Genomic DNA, 8666 nt, shown 5'->3' with positions numbered 1-8666 from the left:
CCAGATACTGTCCAGTAGGTGAGTGGCCAAATCAGGCACAAATCCACCCATTTGGCCACCTTGCCAAATCAATGGATCTTAAGATGTATGGTCAGCGTAAAAAAAACAGTTCACAGACATTCCAAAGATATTTTGTAAACTGAAAAATGGACACACATGCACCGCTTGGTCATGGATAAGGGTGTTTGGTCACTCTTCACCTTCAGAATAAATTGGATTCAGATAGGTAAGAAATTAGTGAAATCAGCCTTGATGAGTGGAGTAGAAGTTATATATATATTGGCTTTGTAGACCAAGCTTCAAAGTTCTAACTTCAGAGTTACTGGATGAAAATTGGAGTGCACCATGTAATAAATATGCTACTATAAATCCCTTAGGAATAAATAGAAAGTGGGTTAGTTTTTCTGTTGTGCACTCTAATTTCACACTTTGTTAAATCTGCCCCAAACTTAAATGTTAGCCTAGGACCCATCTAAGGAAGTCACTAAGCTGTGTTTACTCCATTTGTACAGTGTTTTGCTAGTAAACACTTTCCAGATCTACAACAGGAAATAAACAATTGTCTCCATTCCTCCATGCCCTTAGCAGATAATTCTAGTCTATACCATAGGTACCAACGGAGCATCACTGCTGCTACTGAACTATAACTCACTCAATCCCTTGGCAGTCATGAGATAGAAATTGTAGCACTAGAAAACTATGGTCCATACTTTTCAAATGTTAGTTGCATCTGTTCCTTTCATATGTTGAAATGATCCGTTACTTTCCCTCCCATTTCCCTTTCACACAAACCAGGATGACCTATATGTTTGTCTTCTCTATATTTGTTCCTCTAAGGAAACAACACCCGAAAAATAGGGCACTGAGACAGTAAAAGTCAAGAGGTTTTGGTTCCTTAACCTACACTTCGTCCTTTGAAATCACTCTGTAATACTGATGGACTCACAAAAAAAGACAGAGGTGGCCCTACAGCCACTGTATGCTTTAAATAAAAGAATTATATGTAAATTAAATTTGAAAAATTATCCATTTAAAAGTTTATAAAAAAAACTAACTAGCTACAACTCTAGCTCTGCCTGTTTAAAATGGGTTACATACAAAAAAATAAGCCCAAAAATAAAAACCCAAAGTTGCTTTGACTATTTGTATAAAAATCATTAATTTCATATAAGGATTAATGGCACCCAGTATTTAAGCATAAGTGCATTTGTCCTCTCCTACCAACTCTATCAATACATACACAAAACCTATGACCAGCTTCGGTGTCAATATGGGTGTGCCAGGACATGTGCTATCAATAAGTACATTTTTGATTGATTCATCTGTTGCAAGTAAAAGCTCCCATATGCAAAACACACAAAATGAGCCTTGAAGAAGCCACTTGTGAAGGAGAACACACCCAACTACTTTAAAAAAAAAAAAAAAACCTATAGCCTTTCCACTATACTTCAACATTCCCCCATACTATACCTGCACACCTACCCACTTTAAGCCCAGTACCAATCCAACCACCCTCTATACCTAGCAACTCCCCCAATTGATATTCTGCAGCTGTCTCACTCTATACCACATATCTTTCCCACCACTATACCCCACCTCACCCCAATTTACATTCAATTTACATTCTGCAACTATCTCATTCAACTCACTGCTCAATCTTCCATCTGAAGCAGCCGCCTTTGGCCTCGGGAGGAGCCCTCAGCTACTCAGATGCCACCAGCTCTTACCTTGAGAGGAGCAAAGCAGATGTTCTGAACAAGCAAAGGGGCACATGTGTTTCCAGGTTTTTGGACGGAAGGCAACAGTTCAGGGAATAGCCGAAAAGTGTAGTCAGCAGGCCCGGATTTGTGTAAAGGCCACCTAGGCCCGGGCCTAGGGTGGCAGGATTTTAGGGGGGCGGCATGCTGCCCAACCACACCCACATTGGTTAAAAAACACTGGGTACAATAATTTTTTAAATTTCTAGTGCGACAATCCCCATTGCTCCAGTCCAGATTATGAAAATTTGCAAGAATAAAGGGGAGGGGACAGGGGCGACGAACAGCAGTGGGCCTAGGGGCGCCCACTATGTAAATCCGGCCCTGGTAGTCAGGCAGGCCAGGTCAGTACAGGCGGAGTTCAAGCAGGGTCAGACAAGCAGTTGTCGGTACATAAATGTGCATTGAAGGGTTCACAACCCTCTCTTTCATACTACTGGATTTGCATGTCTACGTTTACTGTTTCTTTCTACAGGTCAGACAAGATTTTGGTGGACTTTAACTCATTTTTGTTGCTACTTGAGAGCATACATTAGAGAAGTAGGATGGCACACACATTTGCAAACGTACTTAAATTAAAATGCTTTTATTCTGATCTCAAACAAGTTTTTGAGATCAGAATAAAAGCACTTTAATTTAAGCACGTTTGCAAATGTGTGTGCCATCCTACTTCTCTAACGTATTGCTATTGGAACCCAGTCGAGCAGCAAGGTTTCTGGATAGAGCACCACAGCGATACAGCCGCAGTCTTTTGAACTATTTTATGTTACAGCTACTTGAGAGCAGTCAACTAGATTGCATGGAGGATATACCCCTTTTCTTGGAAGCAGATGGAACTATGCAACTTATTGGGTGGCTCATTTCTTCCCTTCCTCCTCCTTTTATCCATTCAGTGTATGCACAGTTATCTCACATTTATGCTTCTGGCAAACAAAAATATTGTCTAATTTTCATAAAGGGTAATATTTCTTCTTTCATCTTACCTAACATTTTCTAAACGCACCTTTGGTGTTGTGTTTCAGACTGACTGCTACTTATAACAGATCAAAACAAAAGGAAATGTACGCGTTATCACAGTGCATTTAGGCAAGAGCTATCTGGGAGGATACTGAAATGCTTCCTTAAGGAAGTTAGTCTTTAATCAAGACTTGCAGATAGGAAGATCTATGGCATGTGAATTACTGCAATGGGAAGTAAGTAAGCATATTGCAGTACACATTACCACTAACATTTAGCATCACGAAAGTTGCTTCCCTTTTAGTATTACATGTGATTAATACATCATTCCTCTTGCTTGGTTTTCTCTTTGATCAGTACAAAAGAGCCCGCCAACCCTACGCTCTGCACCTTGTAGTGGATTGTTCTATGCATCAGCATGAAGGGGTGCATTATCGTCTAGCGCAACTTCTTCTACAGTTTTCTGCATAAGGGATTTCTTTCCTTTCTGCAATTTGGATCACCATGCTTCAGTTCTACTAAACATTAATTAAACCCAATAGGCACTTATCTTCACTGCAAAAGGGATGTTGTTACAGAAGTTCAGTTTATAGCATTCTTATATATACTATATATATATACTATATATATATATATATGTATATACACACTGTATATATATATCCATACATGCTTTCTCCTATAGTGGAGGCCAATCTTAGGGGTGATGCTCTAAGGTGGATTGGGTCCAAAACGGGGTTATACACTTAGAACACTTGTTTTAAATATCAGATCAAGTAAAAGCCTACCATTAAAATACACAATATATTGCTAGGTTTTTTTCTCATATTCCTTAGAAGGTTGATTTTTTTATTGTTCTTTCCCCACTGGCCAAGCAAGAAAGGCAATGTCAGATGTCAGTGAACAGGAAGAATGTTTTCCTGGAAAGAGGATTTAGCAAGTTAATGAAAGGGTGAGTGAAAATAAAAATAAAGGGACAAGTGGCAGACCTGGGAGACTGGGAAAATATTAGAAAGACAAGAGCAATAAAAGCATTCCATATACACAAACAATGGAGCTATAGGAGTTCAGGCAGGGAACAAATTGCACTGTTCTATATAAAGATTTTGCCCAAAGCAATTTACTGACTGGCCCCGGATCACCCCGATCACACAGTTGAGCACGCACTCTTGTGTGCAGGCTCACAAAATTTTCCGCCATACTGCAGGGCGGGCACCATGTTGCGCATGGATGTCCTTACGGATGCTCTAAAAAGCATCAATAATGCAGTGAAACGGGGCAAATGTCAGGTCCTCATCAGACCATGTTCAAAAGTGATTGTGAAATTATTGATGACCACAGAGATGTTCAACTGAAGGATCTGGAGAAGTGGCAAAATAACCTCTTGCCTTCATGTCAGTGTCATCGATGGGTATATTGTGCTCACTGCTTTAGCTGGCATCATGGACCACCGAGAAGCCAGGTGAAAACACACAGGAGGCAAAATCCTGGGATTCTTTTTCTAAGCGACATGAGAAAATAAATCTTTTTTTATTTGGTTATAGATGTCCTTTATGTAAGTTTGATGCAGTAGGCTTTCAGCTTTTAGATTTAGGTCTAATATGCAGGGCCCTCTTTATCACCTGTATCAGTCAATATTTGTATGTAAATGTATGTTGCCGCTTTATAAAAATGGCAGTATTGACCTACTTACAAATAAAGAAGCCAAGTGCCAAAGTAACAGATCTGCAGCAGTGAAGTTTGTGCCTCTGAGGAAGCACTGGAGACATCTGCTTTCTTTTTTGTTCTTAACATTGCAAGGGAGCTTAGAAAACCAGACCTCTAGTATCGGCTTCTGCGACAGATGTAGACTGACTTTCAGCAAATGTTTTGATGAGTCCAACAACCCTTAAGCTTGGCCCGGAGCACACTGAGCATGTGCATTGTCACAGACTAGAACATGGACTAATAAGATCTGAGGATAGAGTGCTGCTGTGCACAACTTTGAAGGTAAAGATTATTACTGTTACAGGGATGTCCAACCTCAAGGGATGGTAAGTGGGTAAGGGAAGTAAGTTCATTATATTAAAAAAAAAAACATTGTTAGCCATAATTACATAATTACTTTTGTGCTTTTGTTCACCCTTAAGATAAAATTACTGAAAAGCACAGGTTGTTAAGGGATTAAAATAATTTGACATCACAAAAATCACCATGCAGAGCACTCTAAAGCTTCACCAAAATTACGAGGAAGAACAATTTGAAATTCTTTGCATTGCTACAAATGAAAATCTGTTCTAAATTAAAAGGTCATTCCCCTAAAGGGGACCCTCCATCGGTTCTCTAGTATGCTCTCTAAAGTATTTGTAAAGAGGTATCACATCCATTAGAAAGTGCCTCTTCTCCACCGTAAATAAACCCAACTAGTGCTGCATTGTACCTGCTAAATAAATGTAAAACAAAAATTATTCCACCTTTATGCAAGCCTTTTTGAGTTCAAAAAGGAAATAACCGTTGTTGGGTAATTATGTCTGAGGAAGTTTCAGATATTACAGACAAAGATATTGTAGGAATCCAAAGGGTTAATATGCCCTTATGGCTTTAATTCCCTACCCTTCCTCCTTTTCCATAGTTGCTGAGACCATGTATCTAGTGTTAATCTACATATCTTAGTTATTGGCCAAGAGGTTTAATGACCACTTCCTGACACACTTTAATAAAGTGTATGGAAAGGGATGGACCTTCCTCTGTGGCTTCTGGTTTTCTGGTCAGCTGGATGTGCCCATTGAGCCTGGGTACACCAAGGGCCAGTAAAGCCATTGCCCTAAAGGGACCAGTACCTTTTGTGTCTGAGTCAGGGAGCAGGGAACCCTGTGAATGAGGTTAGCTAGAGACAGGATTAGAACTGTTATAAACTCTCTAGGAGAGTGAGATAGAGAATACAGATAATAAGAGCAGCTTTGTGCTCTGTCAAGGATCTGTCGCAGGGAGTGGCTTCCCAAGGCTCCTAGATTGCGTTTAGTGAATGCTGTAAGGGTGCAAAAGTAAAAAAAAATTTATGATTCACACAAATGAAAAGAAGTCTTCATGGTGCCATGGCCTTCAAATTATTTTCAACGTGCTCTACGTTGAACATCCTTTGCTGCAATATTGCAATGGGCAATCAATGATTTATTAACCAGAAGTTGTACCAGTAGAATGTATATCCTGCTGTCATCTGACACAAAGAAATTATAGAATAATTCTGCTCCAGAGTCACTTGGTGGCTAATCTTTCATTGGAGAAATTGTTCCATTCCATTAATTAATGTAATCACATAAACTACAGTTAATGTTCTTCACTGTATAGGAAATTGTAGGATAACCTGCATTCCACTAAACAATACCAATGGGGAAATCTATTGAATTGTGTTATCAGAAATGTGCCAGTGCCAAAATGGCTTAAGAGTTTAATATACTTATACCAACTAATACTAACTTAAGATATAATTCTCTACTTAGTAATGCAAATTTCAAAAGAAAAAGTAATCGCCTCTGCTGTATGCTGGCAAATGCACAGAGTTTGTCAAGTAAAATGAGGGACCTAGAATTAATTGCATGTTCTAAAAATTTACGATATAATTGGTATCACTAGGACTTGGTAGGATGAAACATGTGAATTTAAAGGTTACACATTTTTTTAGGAGGGAGAGAGGGATTAAAAAGGGTGGAGGAGTGTGTTTGTATGCAAAGCCTAAATTAAAGCAATGCACTAAAAAAAAAATAAACATTGCTGGCACTGGTGAGGGTGTAGAATCCCTCTGGGTAGAGATTTTGACTGGGCAAAAGGTTACAAAGAAAATAATCATTGGTGTATGCTATAAACCACCTTGTAGAAGTGATGAGTATGAAGCCCAGCTACTACAAATAGAAGCTACTTCACATCTAGATCAATTTATCACTATGGCTGACTTCAATTATCCACATATTGACTGGGGTAATGGGGTTGCCAAGACAGAAAAAGCTAGTAGGTTTATAAATATGCTGAATGACAACTTTGTATTCCAGCTTGTTCAAGAACTTACTAGAAATAACTCTCTTTTGGATCTTATAATAAATAATAATACTGAACTCATCTCTAGCATTTGTGTGGGTGAGCATTTAGGAAATACTGATCATAACATGATCTCCTTTGAGATTCTGTTGCAGAGACAATTCTATAAGGGAGTAACTAAAACACTAAATTTGAGACATGCAAACTTTGACAGTATAAAGGCATCTCTACAACATATTAAGTGGGAAGTGCTTTTCACAGGGTTAAACACAGAACAAAAATGGGAAGTCTTTAAAATGCTGCTTGATTAATATACATGTCAGTATATTCCCCTTGTAAGCAAGGAACCTCATTGAAAGCAAAACCTTTTTGGTTCAATAGAAGTGTTGGTGTTGAGGTGGGTAAGTAAAGACGTGCTTTTAAGGCTTTCAAGTTAGCTGGGACAGCCAAATCATTTATAAGGTACAAGGAGGCCAATAAATCATGCAAAAAAAGATAAGCTAAAATTGTATAGGTATGGGTATATATAATTTACGTGAGGGTATGGAGGGGTGTGTGTATGGATGCTAGGTTTTCATTTGGAGGGGTTGAACTTGGTGGACTTTGTCTTTTTCCAACACGATTTAACGGTATGTAAATTACACTGCTAAGATAAGGTATAAAATAAAGTGCACAATACATGCATTTCCTATAATTTATTACACTCAAAGCTTTCATCAGTACAAATACAGTAAGAGTGATCTGCTACATTTAATACGTCTGAAAATGCTTCTGTTTCCTTTTGCTGTGTTTCTCCCACACAAAAGTCATAAGGAAAAGGACCCAGTCTTGAACCAGAACCAGCCAATGTCTAGACCTACTAGTGACTTTTCTGATCCTTCAATAAAGTGTAACACCTATTTGGGCTGCATAGCACACAAATAGTTAAACTGTCCAGCTAGCAGTAGAAGCATGGGTTACAGGTGACTTCACACAACAGGGTCAGGGCCTTCGCCATGTGGAAGTGTTCCCTCTATGGTGTAGTGCAACTACATCCCCCCAGGCTACTGTGCATACAACAAAAGATGGGCGCCAGGAGGTTCTTGCAGTAAAACAGAAAACGGTTTATTTAACTATGCACGAGGCAAGTGACCACAGGTTTAGTACTCACACAGGAGCTGAGGCAATAGCACATTTCTCACACAGAGCTGCAGGCATTAGGCATTTCTCACAGAGGAAAGGTCTCCATTAGGCATTTGCAGTATTCACACACATTCCCTCCTGGAAGTTGTCAGGAAAGCAGCTTCTACCCTACAGTCCCTCTTCACTGAGGTCCCTGACTGGAGGCAACACACAGAGCCTCTGGGAAGCTACTCCCTTACTGCAAATCCTTGTTGGAGCTTCAGCTGCTCTTTCTCTCTCACCTCTCGGCCTCGGTGTACTGTTGACTGGATACTGGCAACGTATAGCACTCCGAAATCATAAAGATGGTTTTTAAAGGAATGTTGTGTTAAATCAAAGGCATAAAGAAAGAATATATCGAGCTAGCAAACTGTATTTGCAAACTGTATTCTAAACTGATAGATTTCTAAGCAGTGCCAGGGCTTTTGGGATGGGTAAGTCTGGGCAAAGTCCCAAAAATAAGATCTTCAATCAACTTCTTCAATCAACTATGAATACCATGCCCTTATTAGAGATTAATTAGTTGGGAGGAAATAATCCTCAGGAACAGCAGTGGCAATGTTCTGTACATGTAAATTAACTAAACAATTTGGAGCCTATGAGAGTCATCCCTGTCTGTCTCTGTTTTATAGGAAAAACATATCATATAACATAAAGTGGACCTGTTATGCAGACATAGAAAGCTGTATAATGAAATTCCTTTGCAAATGAAACATGAACCAAATTCTTTTTTTCTTTAAAACATCCATATCTGTTATAAACTCATTTAAAAGTCACAGC

At 39.1% G+C, this 8666-nt stretch overlaps 1 pseudogene; it reads left to right on the top strand.

Moving 5' to 3' along the window:
- Nucleotides 1-3914: 3914 nt before the first annotated feature.
- On the top strand, nucleotides 3915-4219 carry LOC121399179 (annotated as a pseudogene).
- Nucleotides 4220-8666: the final 4447 nt, after the last annotated feature.

This window comes from Xenopus laevis, chromosome 9_10S (genome assembly GCF_017654675.1).
Source record: "Xenopus laevis strain J_2021 chromosome 9_10S, Xenopus_laevis_v10.1, whole genome shotgun sequence".
Classification (NCBI taxonomy): Eukaryota; Metazoa; Chordata; class Amphibia; order Anura; family Pipidae; genus Xenopus; species Xenopus laevis.
The sequence above is the reverse complement of the archived record's forward strand: the minus strand, read 5'-3'. Positions and strand labels throughout refer to the sequence as shown.